This window comes from Protopterus annectens, chromosome 1.part2, assembly GCF_019279795.1.
Source record: "Protopterus annectens isolate FY-2018-M chromosome 1.part2, PAN1.0, whole genome shotgun sequence".
Taxonomy (NCBI): domain Eukaryota; kingdom Metazoa; phylum Chordata; order Ceratodontiformes; family Protopteridae; genus Protopterus; species Protopterus annectens.
Window position 1 is genome coordinate 192,076,820 of NC_056727.1, and position 24,645 is coordinate 192,101,464.

Genomic DNA, 24,645 nt, shown 5'->3' on the forward strand with positions numbered 1-24,645 from the left:
TCATGTACACAGACAACCCTCTCCTCCTACCATCCAACACTACAACCTGTGAAAGATGCACTTATCTAGCCAAACTGGAGGAAAAGCTCTCTGAAACCAAGACTGAACTTGACAGTCAAGAGGAGAAGGTAAACATTTGCACCACACCACACTCATCAAGTAGTCTCACTAAATCTACACCACCAAAATCCACACATAGTAACACAAAAACATTCACGGAGGCTCTCAATAATAATCTGTCTAAGCAACAGAGATCTCCAAAGCAGAAAAGCAAGCAACCTCCATCCCCCAACACAACCCAAATGACACAAGGCCCACAGACTCAGTGTGCCACTCAACCACAGCCAATAAGGCAAAACAACGTACCCAACACACTAGTCATAGGTGACTCTATAGTCAGGCACACTGATGTCCCACTCACCAGGCTAAACAAGGCGAAGGTTACTGTCAGCTGCCTGTCAGGTGCCAGGATCTGCCACATAACCCATGCACTCAGGTCACTCCACAATAAGCACAAATATGACTCTGTCATTGTCCATGTTGGTGTGAATGACCTGAGATGTACATCTCTGAACTACATGAAAAGAGACATGGAATATTTCTTCGAACTTGTAGCCCAGGCAGGTATGACCCTAGCCCTGAGTAGCATTCTGCCTTTGCCCAGAATGATACTGCAGTACAAGGATAAAATGTTTGGCTTCAACAACTGGCTAAGCTTCTGGTGTCATTCTAAGGGGATCCAGTATCTGTCTGCTTGAGATGACATGGTTGAAAGGCCACGATGCTTTGCCAGAGATGGCCTGCATCTGTCGCCCCTGGGATTCCGGATATTGGCTAAGGGTCTTGCCGCCCCTATAGTGCCTTTTTTAGGCAAGGTTGTTCAAATGACAAATTCACCACCGTAACAGGAACAGCCAAGCAAAAACTAAGGGTAATGCTACTCAATGCTAGAAGTCTAAATCTAAAATCTCAAAATGCATTCACTCAAGGCACTCCTTAAAATGGAGAACATTGATATCTGTGCAGTGACTGAGACCTGGTTCAAGGCTCCAGAGTGCACCCCTGCACTACCAGGCTATATCCATGTGACCTGGACTGAAACACCAAAGGCAGAGGTGTGTCCATATTCATTAAGGATATCCACATTTCCAGGCTAGTTGCTCAGCATAATGTATCCGAGGTTATCAAGTGCAACTAACTCTGGGCAAAACTGCAATCCAAATTGTAGCTTGCTACCAATCCTCCACTATGCCTCAGGATTCCCACTCCTCTTTTCTTGATGTACTGGAAAATATTAAGGCTCAACCAAACACCCTAATAATGGGCAACTTCAACTACCCCACCATTAACTGGGAAAACTACTCATGTACCAACTCCTTAGCTCAATGCTTTCTGGAATTCATAAACTCCAATGCACTGGTAAAACTAATCCACACCCCCACCAGGGGCAACAATATCCTAGACCTAGTCATTACCAACATGAGTGACCGGTGTTCCACACCTGAAGTCAACTCCTCATTGGTCCGATCTGACCATAAACTAATCATCCTTGATATCCACATCCCAACCCCAACCCCCATTAAGGAAACCACGGTAAAAAATTTCACTAAAGCCAACTTCATGCTTCTTAAGACAGAAGAGGTGAACCTCCTGACACCCATGCAGATGGACAATGCAGTACAACTGCTGAACCTTACACAAATGCACTCTATAAGCACTTACACAAGTGCATGGATTGTGCTATCCCAAAAAGAACCAAGATGCTATCCAAAAAAAGGAAGCCAATCTGGTGGTCCCCTGCCATAAACAAACTGTACAACAGAAGGAAGGAACTGTTGCAAAAGAGAGTAAAATCCCAAGAGTGGAGGAGCTCCCTGGTCAGCCTCAGTAAGAAGCTGAGATCCCTTATAAGATCCTCCAAAGCTAGCTACGAAAACAAAATCACTACTAATTCTATGGAAAACCACAAAGCATTCTATAGCTCTGGCAAGAATCTTGATGGCAACACCCAGATCTGCTCTGAGTTACAGCACAATGGCACGAAAATTACAGAACCAACTGATATTGCCAACATCCTGGCAGATAGGTTTAGTGCTAACTTTACCCCCCACCCCCACCCCCTAAAGGGCCCATATCTATACAGGAATGCAGAGTCCCTATAAACACAACTACGCAGTTAAAAGCTGCACTCTCTAAAGCCAAAAACACAGCATCCATGGGAACGGACAACATCTCAGGCTGCATTTAACATGAACTTCAGAATGAACTAGCTCCCCACCTAAGCACCATGTTCAATAATAGCCTCACTCAGGCTTTGTGCCCACTGAATGACGCACAGCAACAGTTATCCCACTCCACAAAGGGGGAGCCACCATTGATCCCGGGAACTATTGCCCTATTAGTCTGATGAGCCTGGTCTGCAAGGCCATGGAACGTATCATCATGGAACTCATAAACAAAGACATTGGTAACCACCAAACTCTGGATCCCACCCAGTTTGGGTTTTTGAAAGGCAGATCATGCCTCCTGAACCTAATTGACTTCTTTGAGGCAGTCTCCAAAGCCATAGATGAGGGTAAGGTGGTTCACACAGCCTATCTTGACCTCGCCAAGGCTTTCAACACCATCCCCCATTCTGGAATTATAGCTAAACTCACTAAACTAGGTATAAATCCCTATGTCACAAGATGGGTTGCCAAGTGGTTCACTGACAGAACCCACACTGTAAAAGTTGCATACTCCAAATCTGACCTCAAACCAGTGACAAGTTGAGTACTACATGGTTCAGTCCTGAGACCTCTCCTGTTTGGTATTTACTTCTCTGATGTACAGGCTAACACAGAAGGCCTCTGGCTAAAGAAGTTCACAGAAGACTGCAAACTAGGAGCCGTAGTTGAGTCCCCAAATGATGTGGACATCCTACAGAAGGGCCTCGCTGAGACAGATACCTAGTGTCAGAGCCATGGCCTCAAGCTCAATGCCAAAAAGTGCAATGTCATCCCGTTTGGTAAAAACTCTGTACCCATGAACTACCACATAGGCAGCAATCTACTTAACAATGAATGTGTGATAAGAGACCTTGGGACCTAGGTGGACAGTAGTCTCTCCTTTGATAGTCACATAACCACAGTAATCAGGAAGTCTTTCTAAGTGGCATACCTCATCATAAAAAGGTTCTCATCCAGGAAAAAAGAGGTCATTGGTCCCCTCTACTCAACACTCATTAGACCCATTATAGAGTACAACACCCCTTTTGGAATGTACCTCACAAGACATCTGCAGCAGCTGAAAAGGCCACAGAAGTATCTCACAAAGAGGATTACTGGCCTCTAACAAATGCCCTACATTGACCATCTCAAAAAACTCCAGCTTTACTCTGTAGCATATCGCCTACTCCGAGGTGATCTATGCCTAACATATAAAGCTATGTCAAACCCAGAGCTGTTGGACATGCTACACCTAAAGAAATCCCAATCCTTCCAAGTGTTGGGAGGATGGCAGAATGGTTAAGGTGTTTACCTTGCAGACATGTGCTGCAGGGTTTGATTCTCACATGGGGAAATTTGCTAGGCTTAAAAGGACCTGCAAGGGCAATTAGCCTAGTACTAATCTATGAACCTACACGCTTTAGGGACCTAAACCTTGTCACCACAATAAACAGGACATACTGGAGAGACAGAGTCCTGTCCCAGAGATTTCTCATACTCTGAAACAGGCTACCCATCTATGTCAAGCAAAGTTCTTCATTAGCACTCTTCAAGAAAAATCTTGATGAGTGGATGGGAAATAAGAAATACACCCTGGCAATCACTTCTGTGTCTTTGCTTGACAGTGGCACAGGAAAATAACTTTCTTGGGTGGCGTAAGCCAGGGAACCTTGTTGGATAGGCTGACACAGGCCATTGGGCAGATAGCCTAGTACCTACCTATGAACCTATGAACCTATATAGTGCAGCTCTAAACTGCATTATAACAGTATTTTTACACTGTTAGTCTACTCCCTCGTGCTTGCACACTATCTCTCAATCCATGCAATCTTCCTCATTTGTTTCTTAAGTCCATACCCCATCTGTACTCCCCTTTCTGTCTTTTTGGCACACAATACATTTAATTATCCTCTCTTTTTACTTTCTGGTCTCCTTCTATCCCTTTTTCTTACTTATTACTTCGAACACTCTAATTTCTTTCACATATCTGTCTTACATACAAACTTTCTTACTCACCTTGGTCAACATACTTTACTGACTGTTTTTTAATGATCTGCTTCTCCGCCCCTCCATGGTTCAACCTGCTTGGTATGCCATAACTATGCACAGGCACACTCGGGTCCCCTACCCTAACCCCTTTACCACCCAATCCCCTTTCTTGTAATTTATATTAATCCAAACCACTCCCTCTCAACCATCAGCCAATTACAGACTTCCCCACCTGACATTCCCCACCTGATACTGCCTATTTAACGCTAGAGGAGTGGTTTCCAGCTCTGAAATTGTAATTGTATTAGCCTTTTTGGGGTGATTTCTATCCCTTTCAACTGTCTGGCTTAAAAACACGTGTGTTTGCACATTTTTCACATTGTGCAGCACTGCGAGGCTACAGTTAAACTATTCCAGGTGCCAGAAAGTCTGCTCTTCAAATTTTCCCTTAGAACTAGCTGGTTTCTCAGTAGTAGCACTAAAATCTGAACCCCTGTTACTAGCACTTGCTCTAGAACCTGCTGGAAAGCAATAGGAAGCCTGAAACTGATTCAAGCACTAAGCTCTCCTTATCAATAAGGAGAAATTAATCATAGGCACTAAACAGCCTATAATTGCAAAGTACCTTGCAAAGGTAAGGGAAAACAGTTCTTAAACTTTACAAAAAAGCACCTAAACAGGCATGTCCATGGGTCAGCTTCCTGTGATTTCTCCTGTCCACCTGGTGAATCTGGGCATACTGGGACAGTGCGGCAACTGCCTCATGTACACAGACAATCCTCTCCTCCTACTACCCAACACTACAACCTGTGAGAGATGCACTTACATAGCCAAACTGGAAGCAAAGCTCTCTCCAGCCAAGATTGTGCTAGACAGTCAAGAGGAGAAGGTTAACACCCGCATTACACCTCAAGTAACTCATAGCCCTTCAAAACCCACACCATCAACACCCACACATAGCAACACTAAAGCCACATATGCAGAGGCCCATAACATTAACCTGCTTAAGCAACAAGGACCTCTAAAGCCGAAACGCAAACAAACACCAGTCACAACCAAAGTGACACATAGCTCACAACACCAGTGTGCCACCCAACAACAGTCCCTAAGGCAAGACGATGTACCCAACACTTTAGTCATAGGTGACTCTATAGTCATATTCACTGATGTCCCACTCACCAGGCTGAACAAGGAGAAAATTACAGTCAGCTGCCTGTCGGGTGCCAGGATCCGCCACATAATGCATGCACTCAAGTCATTCCAGAACAAGTACAAATACGACTTTGTCATTGTCCATGCTGGAGTGAATGACTTGAGATGTACCTCCCTGGACAACATGAAGAGAGACATGGAAGAGCTCTTGGATCATGTGACCCAGGCAGGTATGACCCTAGCCCTGAGTAATATCCTGCCTTTGCCCAGAATGATACCACAGTATAAGGACAAAATGATTGACTTCAACAATTGGCTAAGCTTCTGGTGTCATTCAAAGGGGATCTAGTATTTGTCTGCCTGGGAAGACATGAGCGACAAACCACGATGCTTTGCCAGAGATGGTCTGCACCTGTCACCACTGGAATTCAGGTTACTGGCTAAAGCTCTTGCCACCCCTATAATGCCTTTTTTAGGCAAGGTTCAAAGGATAAAACCACCACCGTAACAGATACAAGCATGCAAAATCTGAAGGTAATGCTTCTCAGTGCTAGAAGTCTAAACCTCAGAATGCACTCTCTCGAGGCACTCCTAAAAATGGAGAACATCGATATATGTGTAGTAACTGAGACCTGGTTCAAGGCTCCAGAGAGCACCCCTGCAATACCAGGCTACAATTCTTACCACACTTTTCGGCCACAAAACCAAGACCGAAACACTAAAGGTGGAGGAGTTTCCATATTCACCAAGGATATTCACACCTCCAGGCTAGTTGCCCAACACAATGCATCTGAAATTCTCCAGGTGCAACTAACACTACATAAGACTGCAATCCAAACTGTAGCTTGCTACAGATCCCCCACCATGCCTCAGGATTCTCACTACTCCTTTCTAAAAATACTGGAAAATATTAAGATACAACCAAACACCTTAATACTGGGTGATTTCAACTACCCTGCCATTACTTGGGAAAACTACTCGGGTACCAACTCCTTTTCCCAACGGTTCTTGGAATTCATAAATTCCAACAGCCTGGATCAACTAATCCATTGTCCCACCAGGGGCTCCAATATCCTAGACCTGGTCATTACCAACATGGGAGATAGATGCTCCACACCAACTTCATGCTACTGATGTCAAAAGTGACAAACTTCACAACACCCACACAGACGGGATCTGGAAGTTCGACTGCAGAATCCTACACTAAGGCACTGTATGAGCACATCCACTCGTGCATGAATCGTGCCATCCCAAATAGAACTAAGATGCGCTTCTCCAAAAAAAGGAAGCAAATCTGGGGGTCCCCTGCTATAAACAAACTATACAACAGAAAACTGTTGCAGAAAAGAGGAAATTCCTAGGATGCAAAAAACTCCCTCACCAGCCTCAGTAAAAAGCTGAGATCCCTCATAAAATCCTCAAAAGCTAGTTACGAAAATAAAATTGCCAAAGATTCCAAAGACAACCACAAGGCATTCTACAGTTATGTCAAGCATCTAAATGGCAATGCTCAGATCTGCTCTGAGCTACAACAGAATGGCATTAAATATGCTGATCCCAAGGATATTGCCAATATCCTGGCAGATCAATTTAGTGCCACCTTCACCCCCCTCTCACCACCTAAAGGGCCCATCTCAATACCAAAAGATTGCAGAATTCCGATAATTACGGCCACACAGGTAGAAACCGCACTCTCCAAAGCTAAGAATACAGCATCCATGGGACCAGATGACATCCCAGGCTGTGTACTACATGAACTACAAAATGAACTGGCACCTCATCTAAGTGTCATGTTTACTCATAACCTCACCTCAGGCTTCATGCCCACTGAGTGGTGCACAGCTACAGTTATCCTGCTTCACAAGGGAGGATCCTCCTTGGATCACGGGAACTACCATCCCATCAGTCTGACAAGCCTGATCTGCAAGGGCATGGAACGCATTATCATGGAACTTATAAACAAAGACATTGGCAACCTTCAAACACTGGACCCCACCCAGTTTGGGTTTGTGAAGGGCCGATCTTGTCTCCTCAATCTGATTGACTTCTTCGAATCAGTCTCCAGAGCTGTGGACGAGGGTAAGGTGGTCCACACAGCCTATCTGGACATCGCCAAGGCCTTCAACACCATCCCCCACTCTGGAATCATAGATAAACTTACTAAGCTGGGCATAAATCCCTACATCACTCGATGGGTTGCCAACTGGCTTACTGACAGAACCCAGACTGTAAAAGTAGTCAACTCCAAATCCAGCTCCAGACAAGTGACAAGTGGAGTACCTCAGGGTTCAGTCCTGGGACCACTCTTGTTTGGCATCTACTTCTCTGAAGTACAGGCCAACACTAAGGGACTCTGGCTAACAAAGTTTGCAGATGACTGCAAACTGGGAGCCATTATTGAATCCCCAAATGATGTGGATATTTTACAAAAGGGCCTTACAGAAACAGATGCCTGGTGCCAGAGCCATGGGCTCAGGCTTAATGCCAAGAAATGTATAGTTAGCCCCTTTGAAAAAAAAACATGTACCCATGAATTACCACATAGATGGCAGGACACTAAACATTGAAAGTGTCATGAGAGACTTAGGGACACAGGTGGACAGTGGTCTCACTTTCAATAACCAAATCACCACAACAATCAGGAAATTCTTCTATGTGGCACACCTCATCACTAAGGGCTTTTCATACAGAAAAAAGGAGGTCATTGTCCCACTGTACTCATTCCTCATTAGCCCCATTATAGAGTATAATGCCCCATTTAGTATGTACCTCACAAGACATCTGCAACAGCTGGAAAGACCACAGAAATACCTCACCAAAAGAATCACAGGCCTAAAGCAGATGCCATATGCTGACCATCTAAAAAAACTCCAGCTATACTCTGTTACATATCGTCTACTCAGAGGTGATCTCTGCTTAACATACAAGGCCATGTCAAACCCAGAGCTGCTGGACATGCTACACCTAAAGAAATCCCAATCCCTCAGAGTGACATGCTCCAGGGATCTAAACCTTGTCATCACAATGAACAAAACATGCTGGAGGGATAGGTTCCTGACCCAGAGACTCCCCATACTCTGGAATAGATTTATTTATTTATTTATTTATTTATTTATTTATTTATTTGCAGTTGGTTTACCAGGATAGTCCATTGGGCCAAAAGAACCCGTTTTCAATGGAGTCCTGGGGAGAAAAGCTCCAATATAGACAAAAATTAGGTACATACATTAACTACAATATAATTATACAGAGTAGAGATAAAAATTAATACATTTAGGCTTGAATTTGAGAAAACATTCAAAGATGGGGAGAAAAACTGTGATATAGACAGAATTAAGTAGATGCTAAAACTACTAGACAATTATACACAGTAGAGGTAAAACATTAATACATTTAGGCATAAATTTGAGAAACATTCAGAAATAAGAACAGTATTGAGATAAGCAATCAGGGGAGTTATTGAAGAGGAAGCTCAGAGGGTCTTAGTTAAATAACTATAGTGTGGAAACATAAGCTTTAGTAGGGTGAGTGTGAGGGGAGATGGAATGTTGCAGATCTATGAGGGGAGGGAGCAAGAACAATCCCATTGGGATATTAGATATGTATGAAGTGATTTTTTGAACATGTATTTGTTAGTAATAGTACGAATGGATGGAGGAAGTGAGTTCCATAGTCGGGCAAGGTTAAAAGATAGTAAGTGTTTGCCTGGGGGATGACATGGTTTGTGTACTATTAATAGATTTTGGTTGTTAGACCTTAAGACTCTGTTAGGTAGGTGCATTCTGAAGGCAGAAGACAGAGAGGGACAAAGAGAAGGACTGGAAATGAGCTTATGAGCGAAAGTCAACTGAATATATGTAAGCTGGTTTGGTAATTCAAGCCAGTTTAATTTTGAAGGAAGAACAATGGTGGGTTGAGGACCTGTGGCTGTTAGCTTAATTTGGCTATTTTGTTATAGCAGGAAGAAAGTTGTTTTTAAGGAGGCCTGAAGATTAGTCAGTAATGGAGCACCATAGAGAAGGGAGGGAATGAGAAAAGAGGAAGCGAAAAGATTTTGGAGGAATTTGTAAGGTATTGGTTCTGACGGTAGAGCATGCCTAGTTTTTGATGGGTTTTTTTTATATTTAGTAGTAGATGGGAATTGTAACTAAGTCTATTGTCAATTAGTACTCCTAATAGCTTAGTTTCAGAGACTAGATCTAGGGGTGTGTTATTTAGGCTGGTAATTGTGAAGGAGTTGGTATTGAAGGAGGCAGCTTTGGAAGGGGTGAAAACCATAAGTTTTGTTTTGGAGGCATTGAGTGCTAAGTGGTTTATTTTCATCCAGTGTTCAGTTATTGAAAAGGCTTGCTGAGTAAGTTTTTGGAGCAGTGAGGGGGAGATGGCAGAGCAGATAATTGTAGAGTCATCTGCATATTGAATGATGTTTGCAAAAGGGATAGATTGATGAAAGTCATTGACAAATATATTGAAGAGGAGGGGGCCCAGAATAGATCCTTGGGGAACACCAGTGGGGGTGCTAATGAATGGGGAAGTAGCCTTCTTCCATCTGACTGCTTGGTGTCTATTTGACAGATAGCTAGAAAACCAATTTATGGTAGAGGGAGAGAGGTTGAGTTTTGATAGTTTAGTTAAAAGCAGGTTGTGTGAGATGGTGTCAAAGGCCTTGGATAGGTCAAGAAGTAGGGTAGAGACAATGTGTCCAGCATCACGTGCTTTATTGATAGTCTCAAGAAAGGATAAGAGGGCAGTCATGGTACTATGGTTTGGCCTGAATCCATGTTGAGTAGGGGTTAGCAGGTTGTTATCTAAGAGATGTGGCAAGAGTTGGAGGTGAACACACTTTTCCAGAAGTTTTGAAATGGGGGATAGAATAGCAATAGGACGAAAATTATTGATGTTGCAGTTGTTGCCTCCTTTATGAAGGGGGATAATGAATGCTTGCTTCCACAGTGTAGGCACGGTGCATTCTTGGATGGAACGGTTTATTAGAATGCTAATGGGATAGGCAATGGCATCTGCAGCTATGTGTAGGAAATAAGAGGGAATGTTATCAGGGGCATTAGTACATGGCTTTAATTTCTGGAGGAGTTTCTTAATAGTGGTAGTAGATACAGGTTTTAAAGTGAAAAGAGAGGGAAGTGGAGATGGTGAGTTTGAGAAGGGTTCAGTTGATGGGGAAGTAATAGTAGTGGAAGAGGTGGAAGATGGGTCATGTGAAGTGGAGATGGGGGTAGGGTTGATTGTGATAGGAGGAGGTGTGTTGTATGGTGGGGGAGGAGGAGAAGGAAGAGGTGAGTTTACTAATAGAGTCGATGAAGAAGGAGTTAAACTGAATAGCTAAGTCTAGGTCTTGGATGTTTGGGTCTGGGGTAGGGGTGGGTGGTTTGCTGGGGTTGAGGAGGGTGGAAATTCCTTCCAGAATCTTTGGGGTTGGTTTTATTGTTGTTCTGGAGTGTGAGGAAGTATGTTTGTTCATCAGAGATTATTAGCTTTTACTTTATTACGAAGGGTTTTATATGCAATATGTTTGTCTGGTGTCTTGTTTCTCAGATAGAGTCCCCAGGCTTTGTCTCTAAGCCTCATGGTAGAGAGAGTAGTTTTGGTTAGCCAGGGGGCTGTGTTAGTTTTTATTCTTTTTGTTCTTAGAGGGGCTTGGGAATCAAGTATTCCTAGAAATGTGGAGTTAAAAGGGTAACAGCTTCTTCTAGGGCAGCGTTTTTAGGTTGATCCAATTGATAGTTTTCAGGGAATCAATGAAAATTGAAGGGTTAAAGTATTTGTCATTGCGGGTAGTGATGTAGTTATGGGTGCGATTAGAGATGCAGGGGAGTCGGTGGGTGAAAGTGGGCAGGTGATCACCAAGAGGGTCGGGAAGAGTACCGCTGCTTGTAAAATAGTGGGGGTGTGACACTAGAACCCAGTCAAGGATGGTGCCACTGGAGGGGTCTTTAGAAGGGTGAGTTATGGTGTTGATTAGCTGGGAGAAGTTGTATAGATTGATGTTAAGAGGGTTGGTTGGAGACTGGATGGAGGCCCAGTTAATATTGACATCTCCAAGAATTATGGTTTCATTGTTAATTAATATGTCTATTAATATAATAGACTGCCCATACATGTCAAGCAGAGCGCCTTATTGGCCCTCTTCAAAAGGAACCTTGATGATTGGATGGGAGATAGGAAATTCACCCCGGGGATCATGTCAGTTGCCCTGCTAGACAGGTGTCCAGAGAAGTAAATATTGTGGGAAGAAATATCCAGGGAATTGTTATGGCTAGGCTTGCACAGGCCGTAGGGCTGCTAGCCTAGTACCAACCTATGAGCCTATGAACCTATGAATCTATGAACACAACAACCCCACAATTATCTTGCTTTTACTATCTCTCAGATTAATACAACTTTATCCATTATTCCTCCAATACAATCTACTCCCAGGCAATCCATACATCTTCCATCACATACATAGTTCCATCCTTCTCCGTCCCCCACAACTTCTCCTCACGTTCCCATATACACTTACTTTCAATTAGCTCACCTTTACTATGACCGGTTTAACCTCTATCGGTGCTACATTACTCTCACTGTCTCTCCTCAAGCTTATCATTCCACCTACTACCACACATACCACATCACTAATTATCACTCCCCTACACTTTCTACACACATACCACATCACTAATTATCACTCCCCTACACTTCCTACACACATACCACATCACTAATTATCACTCCCCTACACTTCCTACACATATACCACATCACTAATTATCACTCCCCTACACTTCCTACACACATACCACATCACTAATTATCACTTCCCTACACTTCCTACACACATACCACATCACTAATTATCACTCCCCTACACTTCCTACACACATACCACATCACTAATTATCACTCCCCTACACTTCCTACACATCTTATTTGCCATCATTCCTGCACAAATTTCCCCATCTCAGCACACCTCTTCTATAGTTTTAACTCACAAGTCTAAGCTTATAAACACATCCAAACACACCCCCCTGCACTCTACTTACAATTATCACAGGCTTTTAACTAAAATCAAATACATCCTACTCCACTCTCTTTCTCACGTCAACCTCCAGGCAGACATTAATCCTAAACAAGGTTCAACACAAATTGTCCATCCCTGCTCACAATTTCCCCCTGTCCTACTACGAACTCTCTAAATCAAAAGTTCCTCAACCATCCAAAAAAATCCTACTTCCCAAATTCAGAAACTCTGACCTCCTAATAACCAACTTCAATCTCAGAAGCATCACAAATAAAATAACTGAGTACCACACTGCCCTCACCCTTTACTCTCCAGACATAGCTGTTATAACTGAGACTTGGTTGAAGCCCCATATCAAAAACGAATAGATTCTAACCAATGGCTATAGCGCTATTAGACAAGACAGACTGAACAAACATGGTGGAGTCATTGCTATCATGTTTAAAAACTCCCTCCAACTTATCCAACTGACCAACCCTCCCCTGGACATGCCCAACTACAAAATAATAAACACTCACCTGATAATCAACTCACACAAATCTTTAATCATCATCACTACCTATATACCCCCTGGATACAATCTCCCCATCATTGAACACCTGCTCTCCTAGGCTTCCTCTTACTTTAGTCAAGAAATAATAATACTAGGAGACTTCAACCTAGACTGTTGTTCCTGCTCCTCAAAAAACCTTCCAACTTTATTAACCTTTACAGTTTCTCCCAGACCATTAACTCTCCCACATGTATTGATAAAAACACTAAAAATAATCACTTTTAGACTGGATACTTACAAACAGACCTAACCTAAATTATCAAGCTGGCTGCCTTCCAGACACACTTAGTGACTACTCCCCCACCTTTCCACTAAGGAAACATATTCAAACAGCCAATAACATCATATTTAAGAGCATCCACAGTAAAAAGAACTTCTCCCCCAACATATTCAACACACTGCTACAGCAATGTGACTGGTCACCATTACAAACCCTCCAATTAGACATTGCTGTTCAATACTTTAATAGAACATTCCTCCAAATACTTGACAACCTTGCTCCAACTAGAAAAATTGGCGTCAGGACCAGACAACTCCCTTGGTATCTAATGACACTAAACTAAGACTTTGACAGGCAGATAGGGCTTGGTCACCATATCAACAATCCAAAAACAAAGATAACCTAATCTCATAACAACAGCTGAGAAACATAGCCAAGAAATACATTAAATATGACAAAACATACTTCCAAACATGCCAACAAAAGCAATCAAATAACCCCAAACATGTTGGCAAAGTATCAACTAGTATATCCTCAACCATGGCAAACTGTCTACCCCTGCTCCATCCACCAAAAATGCCTCAGACTGCATAGCGTCTCAATTTAATACTCACTTTATCAACTCCATAACTTCTCTCACAATCCCCAACACCAAATTACCCCTTTTAGTCCCCACTTCTACAAAACCAAACCTAACTCCATTCTTATTCAAACCCATTCAAACCAACTACATAAAAAGGCTCATAAACAAACTAAAGCCCTGCACCCTTGCTGCAGATCAGCTCACCTGTGAATTTCTAAAACTAGCCATCTCTTATCCTATATCTATCTTAATAAAATCACTCTGTCTCTGAATAATATGTACCTCTCCTCTGGAAAATATCTCAAGTCATTCCTCTACACAAAGGTGGCCCCTCTATAGACTTCTCAAACTACTGCCCAATTTCTATTTTTTCTCTTTCCAAAATCTTAGAAAAATGTATTCATCGGCAGTTACTTGACCATCTCCTTAGCAACAAACTGTTATCCAACTCGCAATGTGGTTTCAGACTGAAACATAGTACTATTACTGCAGTCATTAGCTTCACTAACACTGTAAACCACCTCAAAAATGGTGATCACTTATTGCATCTGTCTTCCTCGATATAGCCAAAGCTTTAGATACAATATCCTACCAAATATTGCTCAACAAACTGGCAACTTACAACCTCAGTGTAACATCCCTTACTTGATTTTACAGCTATATTTTCAACAGAAAGCAGTCCACTAGCTGGGAAAACAAACTGTCCCTCCACACCCATCTCTGTGGGAATACCCCAAGGCTCTATCCTTGGACCCCTGCTCTTTATCATATTTACTAATGAACTTAGTTCCTCCACACAACTAGCCACTATCATTCAATATGCCAATGACACTTCTATCTGCTCTGCCCGCTCACTCCAAAAACTAAAAGTAAAAACACAAGAATCTCTCCAAGACATAGAGAAATACCTAACCAACCATAAACTCATTCTCAACTCCAATAAAACTAAGCCTATGGTATTCTGCAACAATAGAACTAAAAATAGCCAAACCTCTCTCTCTCCATCTACTCCTCCAATGGTACAAAAATTGAACCAGTCAGTCAAACTAAACCTCTTGGTAAAACAATAGAAGAATGCTTAAAATTCAACAAACATAGCAATCACAATTAAAAAACTTCACATTAAACTTGGCTCACTCTATAGATCCAAACATTTCTTAACTAACTATGCCAGACTTTCTACAGCCAGATACCACCTGCTTTCCACCGTCTCTTATTGCTCACAAATCTTCAGCAACCTGCATAAGACTGACTTAAATAACCTTGAGAGCTGCTATAAAAAAATAGCCAAGATTGCCATTAACCAGCCCCATAAATCTCACCACTGCACTGTACTATGGCAACTCAAATGGCTTGAACTTCCCAACCTTATAACTCTTAACCAACTCACCACTGCACAGGACATCACCCATGACCCGATCACTGCCCTGATCACCATTGCACAGAACATCATCCATGACCTGATCACTCCCCTGCTCACCACTTTACAGAACATCATCCACGACCTGATCACTGCCCTGCTCACCATTGCACAGAACATCATCCACGACCTGATCACTGCCCTGCTCACCATTGCACAGAACATCATCCACGACCTGATCACTGCCCTGCTCTCTCCAACTTAGTAGAACCTAATACCAACCCCAGGTCCCTAAAATCATCAGACAAACTATTCCTAAAAGTAAAAAAGTCTGAACACTACTATGATGACGGTTTCTATTCAAATAAAATATAAAAATCCTGGAATCTGCTCCCCCAGCAAATACTTAATAACCCCGACAATCACAAATTCAAAGTATTTCTAAAAGAGCACAATACTAACCACTGGCTATGCTCTTGCACTTAGCCAACATACGAACATCACATTAGTCCCATGCTTATACTTCTCTGTCTATGCTGCTGCCCTCACCCAGGCTAACTCATCTAACCTGACTGACCCCCTTACTAACATTGTGTAAGTCCCATTCTTATACTTTACTGTCTATGCTCTGGCACTCACCTAGGCTAACCCCTCTAACCTGACTGACGCCCATACTAACATCGCTTAAGTCCCATTCTTATACTTCACCGCTGTTGCTCTAAATCTCTGATATCTTACTTTATATTATATTCCTACCTGTACTTCCTAAAAAAAAAAAGTATTATTATCTTGCAACTATATTTTCTATGCTCATTGAAATTCTATTTTCCACTATCATGTATGTAACTTGATTATCATTTTACCATCACTATGTTATTGTCTAATACTTGTCTTGGAGCTTTTCTCCCTGGTTCTCCCCTGAAAATGGGTCCCTGCCCAGTCGGACACTACCTGGTATGCAAATGTCAATAAATAAATAAAATACAATGGTGTTTTATTGATAACATAGTTATCTGGGGTGGCAGACTTACCAAAAGGTACTTTTATGCAATTCTTTGTTTTAAGTTTTAAGCCATGGCCTTAGCATTAAGTGTTAGTCTGTATTAGATCTTCCAGTGCTAACCATGGGCAGATTCAGTGACTGCTCCCAGTTCATAATCATCTGCGAACTTGGTTAGCCAAGAGTCTTTGACATTTGCTTTGACATCCAAGAAGTAGATGACAAAGAGGAGATAGCCCAGCACAAAGCCTTGTGGTACTCCAGTGATAACTGGTGTCTTAATGGAGGTGGCCTCACTGATTCTAATCTCCAGGGTTCTATCCATGAGCCAGATTGCTACTTAGCATGTTATAAAGGGGTTGATACCTAGTTCTTAAAGTTTGTTGACAATGCCTTATTGGGGGTACTGTATAAAATTCTTTAGCCAGATCTACTTAGCTAGTATGAACAATTCTCCTGTCATCCATTGTGTTAGTGACATTTCAAAGTAGTCCATCACATTCAGTAAACATGACCTTCTTTTGACAAAGCCAGTCTGGGATAGATCCAGTGTCTGGAGGTCTGTTATGTCATTGTTAATTTCCATGATAATTCTTTACATGGGTTTGCAAATACGACAAGTTAGACTAATGGGTCTATAGTTACCAGTATCTGTTGAAGGTCCTCCCATATGAAGGGTGATGACCATCACAATTCTCTATTCTTGTGGTACAAAGCCTGTTTTAAAATTATAGTTAAAGAATGACTTCAGAGGTCCTGATAAATCATATTTTAGGCTATTCAGGAGGTATCGTGGGATGTTATCAGGACCCACTGAGGCCATGCCATTGGCTTCCATAAGTGCAGGCAGTACATACTCTCTAGTTATAGTTGGAAGTGTTTTGCTTGAGGTTATTTGTGAGGGGATTGTTGGGGTAGAGGGTAAAGTTGGAAGTGAATTTGTCCACTAATAGGTTCATTGTATCACCAAGCTCTGTGAATGTGGCACCATTAACTACCAGTTCAGCACATTGCTGTTTGTTGTATTTGAGGTTTCTGACATAGCTGTAGTGGCTTTATGGTTATTTTTCACTTGGGAGGCTATCATGACCTCAAAGTTGGCTTTGCATGACCTAATTACCCCATTTAATTGCCTATTTACTTTGATGAGAGAATGATTTTTGCCATATTTTTTTTCCTTTTGTTGCATATCCTGTTTAATTTGGGATGCTCCCGTGGTTTGAGGCTAGTCCTGGATTACTTTTGGTAGCTACTGTAGCATCTATGCAGCCATTGCCACGGTTGTACAGAGTGTCTCAGAGCAATTCAGAATAGGCTGTTGTGTTCTCTGGGTTATGAGGTACATTAGATTTTGACAAACTATAACTTCATAAAAGGTATTTTGCTTTGGAATAGTTCCTGTTACTGTTTTTAATGGGATTACAGAGTTGCATTTGATTTCAAAGGAGACAGCTTTGTGGTCAAACCTTACCAGGGAGAATGATACATCTGGGTGTCAGCATTCTCCCATATTTTTAAATTGTAAATGCAAGGCCCAGTATGTTGGAGTCTCAAGTGGGCATATTGACTCTTTGGTCAAAGGTGCTTGCATTGACAAAGTCCAGAAATGTCTGTACCTAGAAATATGAGGCCATGTAGGGTTCCCTCTGTAGAGGGGTAACTAAAGTCTTCCATGTGTAGGGTGTTAGGTTGGATTTTAAGTGTCTCCAGTGGTCCACATATGCATTGTGAGCTTTTTGGGACATGGAAGGTGACCTATAGCTGATAGCATATGGTACAGGATTTTGTATATGGTGATCTGCACGTGGAGGAACTACAGCATATCATCCTGTTTGACCATCCTAGAGATATGCTTGTTACTAATGTGTATTGTGCTACCTCCTCCTCCTTTCACCCTTGTTTGTGTAGCTACTGGTCTAAAAATGTGAAAGGCACTTAAACCTTGCAGTCCCAGGGTTTTCTCTCTGCTGCTTTAAATCATGTCTTGGCAACTGCACAGATGTCCATATTCTCGAGTGTGAGGAGGGCTTGGTGGGAGTCTAGTTTTGTATTTAGGATCCTGGCATTGAACAGTAACACCATGAAGTTCAGTTGAGTTGATTTTGCTATGTTGTTAGGTTTGTCAGTTTGGCATTGCCTAAAAAAAAGCACTATAGAGGGTGGATAAAGTTTTAGACAGTATTTGAAAGCCTAGAGGATAGAGGTGCAGGCCATCCTTGGCAAAGGAAGGTGGTCTTTTAGCCATGGGGTAGTGCAGTGGTACAGTGGTTAACATTGCCTCACAACAAGAAGTTCTCTGGTTTGATTCTTGGCCGGGGTGCCTTCTTTGAGGAATCTGTATGTCCTCCCTGCATTCGCGTGGGTTTCCTTAGGTACTCCTGTGTCCTTCCACATTCCAAATTCATGCATCTGGAGAGGTCTCCACTGAAAATAGGCTCTGTCCTAATCAGACTTTCCCAGTCAACAAATGTTAAATACATAAATAAATAAATAAATAAATACATAAATAAACAAATAAATAGATAAATAAATAAATAAATAAAATGTCCTCTAAGTTGACAAATAGTGCATCCCCTTAGAATTACACCAGAAACATAGCCTGTTGTTTAAATCAATCATTTTTTGTTCATATTGTGGCATCATCCTAATTGATGGTAATATGCTGCTCAATGCTTGGCTCATACTACCCTGAGGCACATAGACTGAAAGCTCTGTAATGTCTCTTTTCATATAGTCTAGGGAGGTACTTCTCAGGTCATTTACACTTACATGGACTATGATGGAATCATACTAGTACATGTGGTGTAATGTCTTGAGTGTGTGCATGATTTGGCAGATTCTAGCTCCAAATAAGAAACTAACAGTTATCTCTTACTTGTTTCGCCTCATGAGAGGGGCATTGGTATATCTTTCAATGGAGTCCCCTATGACAAGAGTCCATGAAAGTGTGTTTTCTTACGTTAGAGGCTTAATGTTTGAGGTTGTACTGAGAGTGACAGTATGTGTTATATTAGGTTTTGTTTTTCTGAGTGCCTTTGGGCTTGCTGAGGCATAGCTTTGACAATGGGGGGGGGTGTCTACATGATCTTAATTTTTTAGGAAGATTTCTTTTAATTGTCTCAGCTTATATTAGTCTATAAGTGTGCTTTGTGCTATGTGATATTTGCATGGTTTTGAAAACTTAATGTGCACTTGTAAGCAAGAATTAAGCCTCTGTGTCATTGTGTAAGTACATGTCTCACATACTGTGTCTACTTCTTTAAGGATTAAGTGGTCGTCAGTAAAGATGAGACAATTGCTATATTTTAACAAGATGCCCATATCCACCAAACTGGGTACAGAGCAGGTAGGAACTTGCATATAGATACTGCCCAATCCTTACATTTGTGAACCACATAGCATGGTGTATTGAGCTTAGAAGAGGCTAAGAGTGCTTTGTTTGTGCAGATGAATAGGGATGCTTTTATGGAGCAAATGATGCTAAATAGCATTCAATTCTAGCTTGTCAGAGCACAATGTATGTGCACTATATTGATGCTTTAAGGGTACAGTTTTCTGCACTGTTCCACAGGGAAATATGCTTTCCTAGGTGTTTGCTACCATACAGGGCACTGCCTAACACATGTATAATGTGCAAAATATAAAGCACCGCACACAAAAAAAGAAAGGTAACTAACAAGCCCTCTGGCCAGTAAAATGACCGCACAGTCCTTTTCTGCATTTTCCACTTCAGCTAGACCAGGAAAATACCTTCTGCCACAAGATGAATAAACCCAGTCCTCACTGTCCTCCTAATGTAATAACACAGTAGAAGAGCCACAAGTGCAATTCTACCACAAACCACTTAAACAACTATATAAGCAACAACTAGCTGGAAATCCCTCACTCAAGGCAATTTCAAGTCAGTCCTAAATCAGTAACAATGACAGGAAGAGCAATTTTTTTTACAAAAAAAAATTGGTGAAATGCACACATAAAAGCAGGAAACATTAGCAATCACTCAAAATAACTTAAGCTAGATTTAACAACCAAAGGTAGCTTTGCCTAGATGGGACTGGATACAAGTAAAACACTTCTGGCATGCATGCTAGAACTCCAAGCTTTTCTGAGATACTAGAAAATTTGCAGGAGACAATATGTTGTAAAGGACATTTACTCAAGAGCAATACTGGTTTGCAAGGTATCATGGGTCTATGGAAAACAATGGGTGTAAAAAGTACATAAATAGCTTATACAACAGTCAAGAGCAATGAAAGAGAAAAGGGATTGACTTTGAAAATCAGATTGTAATAAAGGGTGGAGGCCACAGAATTAGCCTCATAAAACAACAATAGCTAAAGCGTGGGGGAGTTGGGTAGAACAAACAGGCTAGCTAAAGTGGTATCCAATTAAAGAAAGGTAATATTGGCGCTCTTTCAGTAACTTTAGTTTAATGTGTTAGTGGCGGATTGGACAGACAGAGAATGCAATTTAAGCAGGTAAAAGATAAGCAGAATATAAAGTCTCGAAGCACAAACTGGAGCAGACAGTTCTCACACTATTATATAAAATATTGAAAAGAAGTGGACTCTGCTAAAGAACGCTCAACAAAAGTCACAACGAAGAAAAATGCAGAAGAGCGTTACACCACAGTAAAGTCACGAAAACCAAAATGAAGTCTTCACAATGAAATACGCTGTTTGCAAGTGCAAAATGCAAGGAAAAGCACAAAAAAGAACCCTTTGTAGAGAACGAACAAGATCTGAAGAAGGCTTTGATAGCTGAAAGCGCTTGTCCGTTCTCTACAAAGGGTTGTTTTTTTGTGCTTTTCCTTGCATTTTGCACTTGCAAACAACGTATTTCATTGTGAAGATTTCATTTTGGTTTTAGTGACTTTACTGTGGTGTAACGCTCTTCTGCATTTTTCTTAGTTCTCACACTATTGACATTCTACTACATTTTAAGGCACCAGATTATGCAGGAATTTACTGGTAACAGTATGGAAAAATGGAATATAAATGACTAAGACTAAAATCTGGCAGTAGTACACAGTTCTGACACAAGTGTGAATTAACCTATAAGACTAACCCCAGATTTAATGAACTCCATGTAGGAATAGTGTAAGGCCTACACAGAGTGTAAGGTGACCCCCTCATCAGCACGCCTTGCATATTAATGAAGGTGCGCTACTGAGGGAGAGCTGTGTAACACAGTTACTGAATCAGTGTTACTCATCTCCGGACACTGTAACACACCCCCTGCACTGTCAAAGGGACAGATGGCACTGAAATATAAAAGTTAACTATTTTATTACCCCTTTTGATATCTAAAAATAGAAACCAAATACTTTTAATTTAATTTAATTTAAAAGGTCACGTTGAAGCATAGCTGAGCGGGTTTGCACGGCGAGGTGCTCAGCAGTGCTTAAATGTATCTGAGAGCTATATAGAAATGTATAACTGCAGTATTCATATCCATGGTAGCTGAATGGGTAGAGTCATGGCCTTGTGCATGGTTCAAATACACAGACAGGCCATTCAGCTTTTACATCCAATAGCAAATTGTTATAACAATTTATTTTTTTAATTATGTATATATTGACATTTGTTAATGGGGTTAGTCCAGCTGGGCCAGAAGCTCATTTTGAGTGGAGACTTGAGGATAAAACCTCTAGTTACACACAAGTGTCCAACACATTAAAGCCACACTCCAAGATAACGTAATTAAAATACATAAGGTTAGGAGGTATAAAGTAAAATACATACACATTATAATAAAATATTATTAATAGGTTCATAGGTTCATAGGTTCATAGATAGGTACTAGACTATCGGCCCAAGGGCCTAAGTAAGCCTAGCCAACAAGGTTCCCTGGCTTACGCCACCAAAGAAAGTTAATTTCCTGTGCCCCTGTTGAGCAGAGCCACAGAAGTGATTCCCGGGGTGTAATTCTATTTCCCATCCACTCATCAAGATTTTTCTTGAAGAGTGCTAATGAGGAACTTTGCTTGACATAAATGGGTAGCTTGTTCCAGAGTATAGGAAGTCTCTGGGACAGGAATCCATCCCTCCAGCATGTCCCGTATTTTGTGATGACAAGGTTTAGGTCCCTAGAGCATGTAGTTCAGAGGGATTGGGATTTCTTAAGGTGTAGCATGTCCAACAGCTCTGGGTTTAACATAGCTTTATATGTTAGGCAGAGATCTCCTTGGAGTAAGTGATATGCTACAGAGTAAAGCTGGAGTTTCTTGAGATGGTCAGTGTAGGGCATCTGTTTGAGATCAGTAATCCTCTTTGTGAGGTACTTCTGTGGCCTGTCCAGCTGCTGCAGATGTCTTGTGACGTACATTCCTTTCAAAAGGGGCGTTGTACTCTATAATGGGTCTAATGAGTGCCGGGTAGAGGGGAACTATGACCTCTTTTTTCTGGATGAGAACCCTTTTGTGATGAGGTGTGCCATGTAGAAGGATTTCCTGACTACTGTGGTGATGTGATTATCAAAGGAGAGACTACCATCCACCTGGGTCTCAAGGTCTCTTATCACACATTCGGCATTAAGTATACTGCCGTTTATGTGGTAGTTCATGGGTACAGAGTTTTTACCAAAGGGGATGACAATGCACTTTTTGGCATTGAGCTTGAGGCAATGCCTCTGACACCAGGCATCCGTCTCAGTGAGGCCCTTCTGTAGGATATCCACATCATTTGGGGACTCGACTATGGCTCCTAGTTTGCAGTCATCTGTGAACTTCATTAGTCAGAGGCCTTCTGTGTTAGCCTGTACTTCAGAGAAGTAGATACCAAACAGGAGAGGTCCCAGGACTGAACCCTGTGGTACTCCACTTGTCACTGGTTTGAAGTCAGATTTGCAGTCTGCAACTTTTACAGTGTGGGTTCTGTCAGTGAGCCAGTTGGCAACCCATCTTGTGACATAGGGATTTATACCTAGTTTAGTGAGTTTAGCTATAATTCCAAAATGGGGGATGGTGTCAAAAACCTTGGCAAGGTCAAGATAGGCTGTGTGAACCACCTTAGCCTTATCTATGGCTTTGGTGACTGCCTCAAAGAAGTTGATCAGGTTCAGAAGGCATGATCTGCCTTTCACAAAAGCGAACTGGGTGGGGTCCAGAGTTTGGAGGTTACCAATGTCTTTGTTTATGAGTTCCATGATGATACATTCCATGGCCTTGCAGACCAGGCTCATCAGGCTAATAGGGCGATAGTTCCCAGCATCAGTGGTGGCTCCCCCTTTGTAAAGTTGGATAACTGTTGCTGTGCACCATTCAGTGGGCACAAAGCCTGCTGTGAGACTGTGATTGAACACAATGCTTAGGTGGGGAGCCAGTTCATTCTGAAGTTCATGTAAATGCAGTCTGGGATGTTGTCCGCTCCCACGGATGCTGTGTTTTTGGATTTAGAGAGTGCAGCTTTTACCTGCATAGATGTGATTACAGGGACTCTGCATTCTTCCTGTATAGATATGGGCCCTTTAGGGGGTAAAAGGGAGGTAAAGTTAGTGCTGAACCTATCTGCCAGGATGTTGGTTATATCAGTTGGTTCTGTAATTTACGTGCCATTGTGCTGTAACTCAGAGCAGATCTAGGTGTTGCCATTGAGATTCTTGACATAGCTATGGAATGCTTTGTGGTTGCCCATATAATCAGTGGTGATTTTGTTTTCATAGCTAGCTTTGGAGGATCTTATAAGAGATCTTAGCTTCTTACTGAGGCTGACCAGACAGCTCCTCCACTCATGGTATTTTACTCTCTTTTGCAACAGTTTCTGCCTTCGGTTGTAGAGTTTGTTTATGGCAGGGGACCATCAGATTGGCTTCCTTTTTTTGGAGGATAGCATCTTGGTTCTGTTTGGGATAGCACGATCCATGCACTTGTGTAAGTGCTTATAGAGTGCATTTGTGTAGAATTCAGCATTCGTAACTGTATTGTCCATCTGCATGGGTGTCGTGGAGTTCGCCACTTTTGTCTTAAAAAGCATGAAGTTGGCTTTGGAGAAATTTTTACTGCGGTTTCCTTAATGGTGGGTGGGGGCAGGATGCGGATATTTAGGGTGATTAGCTTATGGTCGGATCTGACCAACGATGAGTTGATTTCAGGTGTGGAACACCAGTCACTCATGTTGGTAATGACCAGGTCTAGGATATTGTTGCCACTGGTGGGGGTGTGGATAAGTTGATCCAGGGCATTGGAATTTATGAATTCAAAAAAGCGTTGAGTGAAGGAATTGGTACATGCGTAGTTTTCCCAGTTAATGGTGGCATAGTTGAAATCGCCCATTATTAGGGTGTTTGGTTGAACCCTAATATTTTCCTGTATATCAAGAAAAGAGGAGTGGGAATTTTGGGGCATGGTGGAGGATCTGTAGCAATTTACAATTTGTATTGCAGTTTTGTCCAGAGTTAGTTGCACTTGGATAACCTCGGATGCATTATGCTGCTCAACTAGCCTGGAGGTGTGGGTATCCTTAATGAATATGGACACACCTCTGCCTTTGGTGTTCTGGTCCAGGTTAGATGGCCAAAAAGTGTGGTATGAGTTATAGCTTGGTAATGCAGGGGTGCTCTTTAG